Here is an 11,961-nt window from a genome sequence, read left to right as displayed (position 1 = left end):
CATCAGAGCTGATGTTCAGACCAGTGGGTCATGCTCCCAGGAGAAGGCACGCTGCTGGCAAGTTTGTGTTTGTCTCAGTTTGCGTTTGCATTTTTGCCCAGAGGAGAAGTGCCAGAGTCCTAGGGTAGGCAGGGGGATTCAAGCTTAGCAGAGCTCCCAAATCTGTTCTGTTTAAAATCCTGCACATCTGGGATGGCACTGGTGACTCCTGCACACACATTGCTCTTTGTGAATCAGTAAGTACATTCTAGCATAGGTAGCACAGAGCATTTTTTTTCCCTGCTTTTGCTAATAATAGGCAAGGAAAAAAACCTCCATTTGCCTGTAGGATGCTGAAGCATCCTTGCTCAGGCTTAAGCACTGAGCAGGCAGCATCCATCCCATGTGCAAGATCTCACTCCTCCAATCTCAGTGTCCAACCTGGGAGTACTGACAGGAGAGGATGGTGTCCTGAATGGCTGCGGAGATGTGGTGGTCACCTTTGGCTGATGGGATGTGCAGATGCTGGTGTTTCCTGTGTGGTGGGGAATTCACGTTCCACAGCAGTCTACGGGTTTGTGGTGATTCATGGAAAACCTAGTCTTATCTTCACGGGGAAAACTGCTGCGCTTCAGGTTTCAAAGCCCTTGGTTCAGTGGAATTACAGGTTCAAATCCTGAGAGGGTCAAACAAGGTCTTTCTTCCTCTGAGACAAATGGAGTGTCACGCAGTAAATTGCCTATGATTCTCTTTGTTAGATGCTGTGTTACTTTGAAAACGGCATCATGACAAATCTTGACTTTCTGCAAAATAAATAACTGCATCATTTATCAAAAAGGTTTGCTTTCAGAAATGTCGCCACTCTTTTAAAGCATTAGAGACTCCTGGGAATGAAAGAGACCAGAGGAGCACAAGATGCCACTTTTCTTTACTTACTCTATTGTATTTGACATTTTGCTTTTTTCTGCTTATTTGAAAAAGCCCCGGTGAGGAGTGATCCCCATCTGGGGCATGTTCCAGCAGACACGGTGGGGTGTGACAGCGAGGAACGCCCGCTGCTTGACTCGTCCTCAAGCTTTCTGCATCCTCGCTGCCTGCCGTCACCCTGCACAGGAGGAGCTCCAAGGTCGCACGTGTCCCCACGGCAAGCCTGCTCCTTGTAATGCAAGATACGGCTCCTTGGGGGCTGGCAGAATCATGCCATCAGGACTGAGCGGTAAATAATCAGCCTGTTTCTGCCTCCTTACCTTAGATGACACATCCAGAGGACTGATACCGGCTGGGGCATGAGGTCCTGTGCTCATTTCATACAGACCATTACCGCAGAGCAACACATCTGGCTTAGCTGCATGTAGCATCACAGACAACACAAATATACTGCTCCAGCAAGGCATTTGTCAAATGCGGAAAGTATCACAGGCAAATTCCGTCTTGGGACTTCTTCAGGGACAAATGCATGCAAAAACGTCTGGCAAGGAAGGGGAATAGTTTTGAAACTTTATTTTTTTTTTCTAAAGATGTACAGTGCTCAATCATAGTCCTATAGTTATTCTTTGTCTAGGGTAGAATATAATGCATGAAAAGTCAAAAAGCAGCAAGCTCATTCAGCGAGATCAACAGTAGTTCATTTTATAGCATGTGCAACAGTGTCTTATTTTGTGCTTGACACAGCAAACATTCCTAGTGTCCAGCCAGCGTCTTAGAAACTTTATGAAGAGACAGATGAAGCAAGAAGTACTGCAAGCTGCTTTTGTGTCTTCTGCTGGATGCCCTCAGTGCCTTGCAAATGCCTGGGAGTCCAAAGCAGGAGGCAGGAGTTGGCGTCCCCTGTTTACACGTGGGAAAACAGAAGTAAGAGAGTTTGACTCCTATTCCCAAATGCAGTTGCTAGCTTTGTGTCTCTGTCTTTTTCGTGCCAAACCGTGAGAGTTTTTAATGTTCTGGCATGTGTGCAGAACAAAGACCAACTGTTCGCTGGTTTAACTGGTTTGACTTGTACACAGCTCCGTTGAAAAGGTACCTTAGTGTGAAGTCTGCGTAGCACAGTGAAGAAGCAGATGTTCCCTCCATCCCTGCTGCCCATCAGGTCTGGATTTCAGAAATGCCCCAGCCGAAGCCAACAGTGTTTGCACTGTCCAGCGCTGCTGAGAGCTGAGCCAGGTGTTAGATCAAATATCTGGAGCTGCGAGTGTAACATTTTTTCAGATGTGCTTCTCAGTGATTTTTTTCCAGACAGATGCGGGAAGTCTGTGGTAGAGCTGGGAACAGAGCCTGTTCCTGTGCTGCAGGAGGCTGTGTGTCTGACAAGACACAGGCACGGCCCTGCAAAGTAAATGTTGTGATTTCACAGGGGGAGCTGAATGGCACCCAGCAGTTGCACCAGGGATTTTTCCTTCTTTCCGGGCTCACGGGGGTTTGCACTGTGGCTAAAGCCTCAAAGCCTCTGAAATTCAGCAGGAGGAGGCTGGTGCTTCATGTTGGATCAGTTGTCCCAGCGCATCTTTTGAGAGGGTACTGGTGTTTCTGTGTGCAGCTCAGCTATGGGATGGGCTTCCTGGAGGATAACCTGGCAGGAAGGCTGGTGAGACACAAGTGAAAAGCACATCATAAGTCTGATCTTAATACCAGCTTTCACAGAAGAGTGTTTTACACCAGGAGCAGTCTGTTGACTCCAACAGTACGTAAAAAGCTTCTTTCTTAGCTGAGCAGTGGAATGAGGACTGGGCTTATGAATGGTTTTGCTTGCTTGTGTGAGTTTTCCAGAAGAATCACACATTTCTTTCCTTTCTAATTCCTTAATTGAGCTTATCCGTAATGGGAGAGCTTGTCATGTGCTGCGTCTGAATGTCACATCCCCTGCCTGTGCTGGCCATATGGCAAACCCTGGGAGCAGCACTGGGACTGCCAAGCGTGGGCAATGCCTCGCTGGCCCTTCTGCAGCTGGGTGACATTAGTAAGGCTGGGATGGCCACACGTTGTGGGACGGACTGGATGAGCAGCTCCCTGCTGGTCTGTCTTTTCCGTTTTTGGATGGGAGCAACTCCACGGCATAGATTTTTCTGGCCTAGAGCTTGCACGAGTTCACATTCAAAGATTACTTTCTCAAGACATTCTCTGTTATTTGTTTAAAATGTGCCGTTTCCGTAGGTTGCACCTGCTCTCAAGGATACCACCCAAGGGTAAATATGGAGAGGGCACAAAGCCAGCAGCATGAGTGCAGTTTCCATGGGAAATGCAGGCAGGTATCTCTACGTGGAGTAAAATGCCAGGCTCTGGGTATCTGCTCCATTCCCCTGCTCTGGGATGTGACAATGAGCACCCAATCTCCAGAGCATGGAGACTGCTTGGGTGGCTGAGCTCCCTTAAAAGAGGAGTTCAAAACTGCATCTCAAGCACCCCTTTGCCAGAACAGATCAGGAATTGCAGCTTTCTTGAGTAAAATTTCAGTCAGGCTTAATTTTCTTTTCATTTCTGTTTTAAAAATTACTAAATATTGAGCTCTCATTGTGTAAAGAGAGGAACTTTAGGCTTAAAAGCAGGATTTAAACTCTTCATTTAGAGGGGAAAACTGGAGGTTTTTCCAGTGAAACTGCTTCCATGGAAAAAGTTCACTGAAGAACATTATGGTTAAAAGTATTTCAGCCATCTGCCATATGAAGGAGGTTAAAACCTCTCAGACCTCTCCCACTGTGAATATGCAGGATTTTCTTCAATAAAAGGCTGCATCTTTCACCTGTGGATGAAGTCTCCATGTTTTGATCGATATCCGTGTCATTGAAACATGCAAATGCGAAGGAGTTTGGGTGTAACTCTAGCTGATATGTGGCAGAGAGCACTTGTGGGCTGGCAGCAAGATGGAATCAGTGACCTAATCAACCATTTCCCTCTCTAATTGCTTTGATTCTATGGTTTAAAGAATTACACGACGTGTATTTTAGTTGGAACAAGACACTATTATTGAGTAAAGTGCATAATAATTGTGTTTCAGGAGGTGAAATAAACGTCGATCACCAGGCACTTTAATCCATCATTGTACTTGGCTAAATTACTGAAATTGCACTACATTCAATACTAAAATTACTTGTAGTAAAGTGATTGCTGAACTGACACTCACAAAAAGATGTCTAGTACCTACATTTGTTTTCCTATTTGACAATTTTAGGCTTCAATCTAGGGAGGGAGGACTTCCTGCAGCCTTCGTTTTGGTTGATAGGAATGGAGGGCACGTAGAGCCTTGCAGAGGCAGGGTCTTTTAGCACCGAAGGACCTGCCTGCGTGAAGTACCTCCAATTTCCTTTAGCTTTCAAGTCCTTGCTTAGGTCACTGGATAGGTCCATTTTCCATACATTTACAGAAACATTAGAATTTGACACAAACCTTGCTTGTAATGATACACCACTTGCTTGTATTGCTGTGCAATTTCTTCACTAGCCCTTCACTAATTAATACCACATTTTGCAGCCTGGGATAAGTGACTTAGCAAAGGATCTATAACATGAACCTCGCTCCTGAGTGGGGGGGAAAAGGCATGTTCCTCATGCTGAATCTCCAATAGCACTTTGGAGATGACCATGACTTTTGTTGATTCTTCGTCCTGCAGTCCCTACACGCTGCAGGATTTTAGTTAGCAAAAAGCAAAACTAAAAGCAGAGCTCTTGGTTTCAGTTGCTGGGTATGACATTTAGAGCAGGACATTACTTTTTGTTTGATGTAGTACTCCAGTGATGTTAACAAACTGTATAATTAACTGATGCTGAGCTAAACTAGGCTTTAAAAAACAAAAAAAACTTTAGGTGACATATGTGGCCACATGCTTGGGAGAATACATAGAATTTTTTTCCACAGGCTAAGCAATATCCTTTTGCAAAGGTATATAACTCCTTTCTCATGAGATTGAGCAGCTGAGGAAATATCTATTTTATACGGGGAAAAACATTTTGTGGTAATATGGAAATGATCATTTGATTATAGTTTACAAGAATTTTGTTACTGACTCCTGTCCTTGGAAAACTGAAGACCAAAGCCTTCTTTTCTTTCTCAGAGGCTTTTCCCAGCCTGGCTTAGAACAGATCTTCAAGAAATTTAATTGCAACATGTTAGAATTTCTCTTTGGAAGAGAAACACACAGTACATCCAGGAAACACTGAACTTAAACCCTCTCTTGATGTTTCCATGGCCTCAGCCAGAGGGATGAAACCTTTCTTCATGGCAGGTGACTTAATCTGTAGGTTTACTGACTGTCTTAACAAAGTATCAAATGCTCTTATAGATTTTTTTTTTCTGCCTTTCCTTTAGATGAAAGGAGATGTGAATGTCGTCTCCATCAGCAGTCACTGCATAACGTATTCACATACTGTACAGTCTATTAAAAAGTTTCAATAAGCTAAGCAAATATGAGGAATTCTGATGGGAAGGAATTAAAGCTGTCCATTTTTTTCTTCCAAAATAAATATGCGAGTTAATCTGAAAAAGTGAGGAGTGCCGAATATTCATCCTATGTGCTAAAGTGAGTCATGGTGAAGGCAGACAGTTTTATAGTGCAATTTCTTTACTTGTGCTGGAAATGGATAGCTTCCAAGTGACACTTATGAAACAATTAGCTGTTCATGGATAATCTGATTTGTATGGAAATGTAAAGATAAGCGATTTAGCTGTGATCTCAGCTGCAGAGTGACTGAGGGTGGTGGGCTATACTCAACAGTAAAAATCCCTTTTCTTTTATCAAATGGCACTTTCGCTGAAATGTGCTGGATTCAAGCAAGTAACAGCTCCCTTGTCTTTCTTTGCTTGGATGACACACTACTGATTTGCATCATTAGAGATCCTTGCTGATGGCTAAACTGCTTTGCATCTAAATGAGACCTAACCTGAACAGCTGTTCAACTGGTGCATGTGAAGGATTTACAGTGCTGGGTAAGGTCCCCTCTCACCACCAGTCTCCAAGGGAACTCTGCTCTGGGCTGCTAGAAAACATGCAACTTTTCATACCTATGTGTCTGCAGCTTGGGCAGGGGGCAGAGGTTGGAGGACCAGATGGCCAAAAAAACATCTTGAAGCTTTTTTACATTTTAAAGCTAAAATGTTCATTTTTCAATCTCTCTCTTTTCCTTGAAATTATCATGCATATGATGGAAGTGATGCAATTTTTATTTTCCATGTGTTGCACATGCCCACGTCAGTGCCCAGAGAGATGATGCTGACTCTGAGAGAAGAGCTGAGGACCCAGCCAGTCCACCTCCATCACGCCCAGAGCAGCCAGGCTTTGACTGCCACTGTTCTATGGCCCCATGGATTTGCCAGCCCGTGCACAGCTTTGTAAAGATGCTCACACCTCCTTTGACCATACAGCACCAAGCTATTTGCGTGCAGAGGGATAGTACTAACTGTATAGCAAAGGTCTGTCCTGTGTCTTAAGATGCTGCTTGTGGAAGAAATAGTGATGAGGGCTTGCCTTACTCAAGCTGTAGAGGAAGGCCCTTTGGGAAACTTTTTTTTTTCTGTGATATTTTCAGCTTAGTTTCCAAACCCACAGAGGCCTGGCAAAGACTGGTAGGCAGCCAAGCCTTGAGTGACTATTCATCTGCCTGAACCCTCCCTGTAGGGCTGCCTGTCTGTGGAGCAAACCACGTCGTCAAGGGCATTGTTAACGATGCGTCAGAGATAAGAGTAGTTCTCAGCCCAGAGAGAGCCTTGAGACGGTTTGGATCCTTAGCTAAAGCACCAGGGAGGCCCATATCCCTAGAGCAGAGGCAGTAGTGCCCTAAAATCTAAGGAGCAGAAAAATACATGCATTCTGTTTAATGTTAGAGGTAGCACTGCCAGTGGCCAGATTCAGAACAATATTTAAAGGGCTTCTAAGACAGCATTTGTAGATTTGGGTGTAAAAGCCTGTAAAAGTGTTTGGTTGCCTAGCAATGCTAGCAAAGGCAGGCAAAGCGTCTTGGTCTGGAAGGGATGCTTTAACGCTGCTTATTCCTCTGCTGAAGCTAGAAGAGAAGGCAACGAGTGCTGTGATCCCATCAGCTCTGCAATAAGTCCCTGATGATAGCAGGGCTCAGGGGTGAAATCCGGCACCTGGCACCTCTGCACCAGGTGTTAAGTGCAGAGCTACTGATGGTAAAATCCTTCTGGTGCTGCTTAGTGGGGAGGCAGAGCTCAACCTGTTACAAACACATCTTCCTCTCTTGAGCATGGTTGGTTTTATCTCCAGGTTAAGAGGGTCTTGGGATCCCAGATGGAAGAGGAAGCTGTTTGGCTTTCAGAGCTTTGTTTACTTATATGAGACCTAACAAACATCATTGTTAAGGCCCCCCAGGAGGTCTTTCTTATGAAGCTGGGGCCTATTGGATTAGGCAAATGAGAGCCAGAGATTTGCCTAATAGCTCGACAGGCCGTGAGGGATTAGACTCTTGTGGGCTGGTGTAAACTTGTGGGACAGAGGTGCTGTGGCGCGGGTCTCTTCTTAGCTGTGGATAAATACCTTGTCAATGCGGGTTAATCTTGTTTGCCTTGTCTTCCGTAATGCCGTGTTACAGGACATAACCTCCACCAATGTAATCGCTGTTGGGATTGAATTGTAGGCTCTTGCTTGGTGCATGCACCTCCTCCGTTATGCAGCGCTTTCGGCTCTATAGGGGTCAGTAATTAACAATAATTTTTAATTCACATTAGTTCAAGCTCCTGAAATAGTTGCTCCTTTGGGACCAAAGGTTCGATTGCAGCTGACTGAAGGCAGCTCCCTCTGCGGAGGCCCTACTGCTGCCCACGTGCTGCGGATCTGCCGCTCCTTTTTCAAACAGTGGTGTTAGCTCTGCCAGCAGTCCCTTCCCCGGGACTGGGATCCTGCCTTGTCATTATGCTGTGCTCAGGGCAGCGCGCCAGCACTGGCACGGCACCCCGCGATGCCTGAAGGACACCCCCAGGGAGCACACACCCCTCCCTGGCACACTCTGGCACCTTTCACTTAAGTGAAAGTGGGAATTGGTGGTGACTGTCCTAAAAGGCAGGGGACAGTTAGCTGCAGAACTGAAGTGCCAGGGCTGTTAAGGGGTTGTAAAGAAGCTGCATGTGGGACTCCTCTGTTCCTGGCTCCCTTTACCTAGCTCTGATAAGGTGAAGGGCTGTTAGTGTTCAGAGCTCACAGAGCTTCATGGCTTTTATAGGGTTTCCCATGGGTTGAAGACTTCTACTCGTGGCCAACCCAGAGAAAAGCAGGCTCCTCTGCTGGGCTAGGTTTGGCCCCCTCTGCTCCCAGGGCACAAGCCAGGATTGTCTCATTAAGGTGCAGGGTTATCCCATCCAGCCCCAGATTTTTCACATTTTTTAGGTGTCTTCACATTCTCCCACTCTGTATCTTCCCCCATCCTCCTTACACATACACCAACAGCCTAGCAGAACTGGGTCCACCACAGGAACTGGCTCCAAAAATTCACAGCCGCTGGGGACACACAGCCCCATGTCTTCCTTGATGGATGCTTGTTGGAGCTGGGGCAGCCAGGGAGGTTCACTGCAGCACATCCCCGGTGCAGAAGCAGCCTCCTCCGGAGCTGATTAGCATCTGCAAGGCTCTGGCAGGGGACAGTGCAGGTGGGAGGAAGAGCTCAGGCCAGTTTCATTTGCTCCACAATAGGCGGCATCTCTCTCAGTTGTGCAAATTGCCCGTGCGCTCTGGGGGGCCGTAAGCCCAAATTGCTCCTCAAAAAGCCCAGCCCCTCCTTCTCATGCGCAGCACAAGGCTCAGCCCTGCACTGAGTGGGTGGCAGAGCCGCAGGGAGTGGGGCAGATGGGGACAGCACGTGTCAGCGGTGCTGGATGCCAGGTGACAGCTTCCCAGCGGCAGCGACAGGAAAGGCTGCCCTGTGTGCATGTGCTAATGGCAGGCACCTGGGCTCAAAAACAGCAGAGACGGGGGTGTGAAAAAAAAGAGGCCCTGGTCTTGTCCCTGACACCTTCAGTCACCCAGAAGAGAAAAGCTGCAGGTGCCCCACGGTCTGTAAATAGAGACCTTGTAGGCTGGTCTTGTACTAACACATCCCTGAGATAGCATCGAGTCTTCTTGCACGAATGAAAGGAGCTGTGGAGCAGTGGTGTGTTGGGGGGGTAACAGCAAGACCCTGATCAGCTGCACACAGCATGCTCCTCTGTGCCACGCATGGGGTGCTGGGCTGTGCCAGGCCCTGGGGCTTTCCTGGCTGTCCCACTACATGAGGTGCCATCCATCTCCCATCCACTTCTCTGTCTGCCTTTCCTTACAGGTAGTGGGAAGTTTTAAATCACCATGTGAGCACAAAGGAGAGGAGCTGTCAGGAGAGCATGTGTGATGGGGGATTTTCACTCTGTGCTGCAGACCTCCATTGCCTCCCTGGCTCTGCTTTTTGCACATCGCAGCACCTACCTCGGGGAAAGACGAAGCTGAGAACCAAGAGCCGTCCAGCACAGAGCCCCAGACAGACTGGAGCATCCATGATATGGTCTCAGAAGACCCTGCGCTAGCTTCTAAATTGTCTGTGGAGTGGGACCTGGCAGAGTGAGGCACAACAAAGGTTTTGGACTGAAACAATGAGAGGTAAGATTCACCCTGCACGTGCATTACTGGCTGCATTCCTTTGTGCTACAGCTGATATAGGCAAGCTGCTTGGGAGAAACAAGCTGGGAGAAGAGTTATACTGGCTCGTGTTAGCACTGCTTAGAGCAGAAAGGCTTCGTTTGTTTTGAACCTCCTACAAGACAAATGCTGTGCCCTGGCTGCAGACTGAGATCTGAGCTAAGCAAGCTTACAGTTGCACCCTGCCATAGATGAGTTTTCCATGGCTCCAGAGGAGCAAAGTTGGTCTAATGTGCTTTATTACTGCTCTTTATTCTTAGTCTGCACTAATGAATTCTACTAATGCTCAAAACCCTGCATGACAAAGAAGCCCTTGATCTTCTTCCACACCCCTCCTTGTTTCTAACCCCTTTTAACATTTCCTGCTGATAGACAGCACACCTCAGCAGGTGGCAAAAAGCAGTCTGTGTGCGGTGTATGCTCCTGAAGTGAGCTAGCTGAGTCAGGGTCTTTCCTCTCCCAAGATCTCACCCTTGTGTGGTGAGGAAACATTACTCTTTACCAGGCCAGGAGCTAGCTTGCATTTTGACCTGGAGCTCTGGTAGCAGCCCCTGCTTTGTGAGGCAGGCCCAGGAAATTCTTGGGTTAGGGCTAAGAGAGCAGTTGCTATCTAACTGATGCAGCTGTGGATATCATTCGTGTTCCCACAGCCATCTTTTATCAAACACAAAGCTTCTGCCACCCTTCCCTCTGTAGGCACAGGAACCTCAAAGAGCAGAGCCATGAGCATTTGTATAAAACTGACCCAAGAAGGAAAAGGAGAAGGAAGGAGAGGGCTCCTCCTGTTCTGGAGAAGATGCTGGGCAGCACAGGACACACATCACTAGGACAAGTCAAAGTTTTCAGTCTGAGTGCTAGGCTTTATAGACAGAATTAAAAGTCATGCAGACAACTGCTTATATATTGTCTGTGACTCTGCCATATCCTGCTTCAAGAGTCTACCAGTTGCACAGTTCTAGGGCTGGCCTTTCTGCCTAGCAGGGAGCTATTGGGGTAAAACTTCAAGTTCCCAGAAGCAAGTTCTTTGGCCACCTCCATCTGTACAGTCCAAACGTCTGTGGAAGAAATACATTGGAAATACATTGTCACACTGTCCATCATCATCAAATTCTGTGGGCTCTTACCTCTTACTGTGCCTTTAGAGACCGCTTTGTTCTCCGATTCCTTTTCTTTAATGGGTTCTGTCTTTACTTGCTGGAGTCCTTGTACTTAGACAAGATGCAAGTTTTGCATCATAAAGGGGCTTCCTAATAGCCAACAGTGTGTCCTGCTGCTCCATGTCTCCCCTTGCTGAAAATTAAACATGTAAAATTAGGAGCTGAATGTCTCTGTATCTGGGGGTCCTTGTGCATGGCTGGAAATGAGACGTTTCTGGCTTTTCCCAGGAATTGCAATTAAATGGTTCAAAAAATGACAGTCCCTAACAAAACTTTTTACAAAGTATTTTGCTTTAAATACTTTAAGTCACATTGGATGTATACATTTTTGCTCATAGCTTTCCTTGCTTCTCTTGACAGCACACTCCAGTGACGTCCCAGATCCCTCACTGAGAAGGGCTTCTGGGTGCTCCATCCTCACCTAGGCTTTCAGACCCCTAGGAAGGGAACAAGAAAAGAGAAGGGAAGGCTCACTGCGAGTAGAAACGTTAGCAATTTTTCTTCACAACAGGAGACTCTGCAATTCTGCATCTGCAGGCCCTAGTACCGTATTGCCTCGAGTAAGTAATTGTCCTAAGCGTGATCTCCAGGCAGGATCAAGTCCTGGTCCAAAGCAGTGCACGCCACTATTTTCCTGGCAACCTCCAGTCTGTCTCCTTGTAACAGGCTTCCCAACTGACAGGCTTCATTTTAGGATGGTAATCACATAGAGAGGCTGTAGTAAGTGAATTTAATTTCTCTTCTGGCCTAGCAGCAGACCCTCTTGGATGAATGGTCAGAGTTTGCATTTAAAAGCTCAGTGCAAAAAGTAGTATCTATGGGTGATTGAGCTCGCAGTGTATCCCGTAAATCTGCACTTCCTCACTGTATATGAGAATGCTGGGTGTCGGGAAACCTTCAGAACTGTAAGCGGAGAAGGAGCCCCATTAATTCCTGTCTAGACTGGCTTCTGAGCCCAGGTTCCAGAGATGAAAGGGCACTTTATTAAGACAGGGCATAAATCTACCCTGCCAACAAGTCCACACTCCTCTGGATTATTTACACCTCTCTTCCTCCCTCTGGTCATTGCCTGTCCCTATATAATCTACATTAAAGTTCTGACAGGATTAAGCCAATATATCTTAACTTTTGAATATCAGGCTCTGTGTGCTTTCGTTTCCACCATGTCACGAAAAAAAAAGGACTTCATGTTTTCACAGATAGACTGAAAAAAAGTAGGAG

At 46.6% G+C, this 11,961-nt stretch overlaps 1 long non-coding RNA gene across 1 annotated transcript; it reads left to right on the top strand.

Moving 5' to 3' along the window:
* The first annotated feature begins 5,787 nt into the window (after positions 1 to 5,787).
* Positions 5,788 to 11,581, top strand: LOC121074654. The gene is made up of 3 exons (XR_005822460.1): positions 5,788 to 5,892; positions 9,234 to 9,544; positions 11,101 to 11,581. It is a non-coding gene; the product is annotated as an uncharacterized LOC121074654 (long non-coding RNA).
* The last annotated feature ends 380 nt before the right edge of the window (positions 11,582 to 11,961 follow it).

This window comes from Cygnus olor, chromosome 9, assembly GCF_009769625.2.
Source record: "Cygnus olor isolate bCygOlo1 chromosome 9, bCygOlo1.pri.v2, whole genome shotgun sequence".
Lineage (NCBI taxonomy): Eukaryota > Metazoa > Chordata > Aves > Anseriformes > Anatidae > Cygnus > Cygnus olor.
This window is presented reverse-complemented; position numbering and strand designations above follow the sequence as displayed.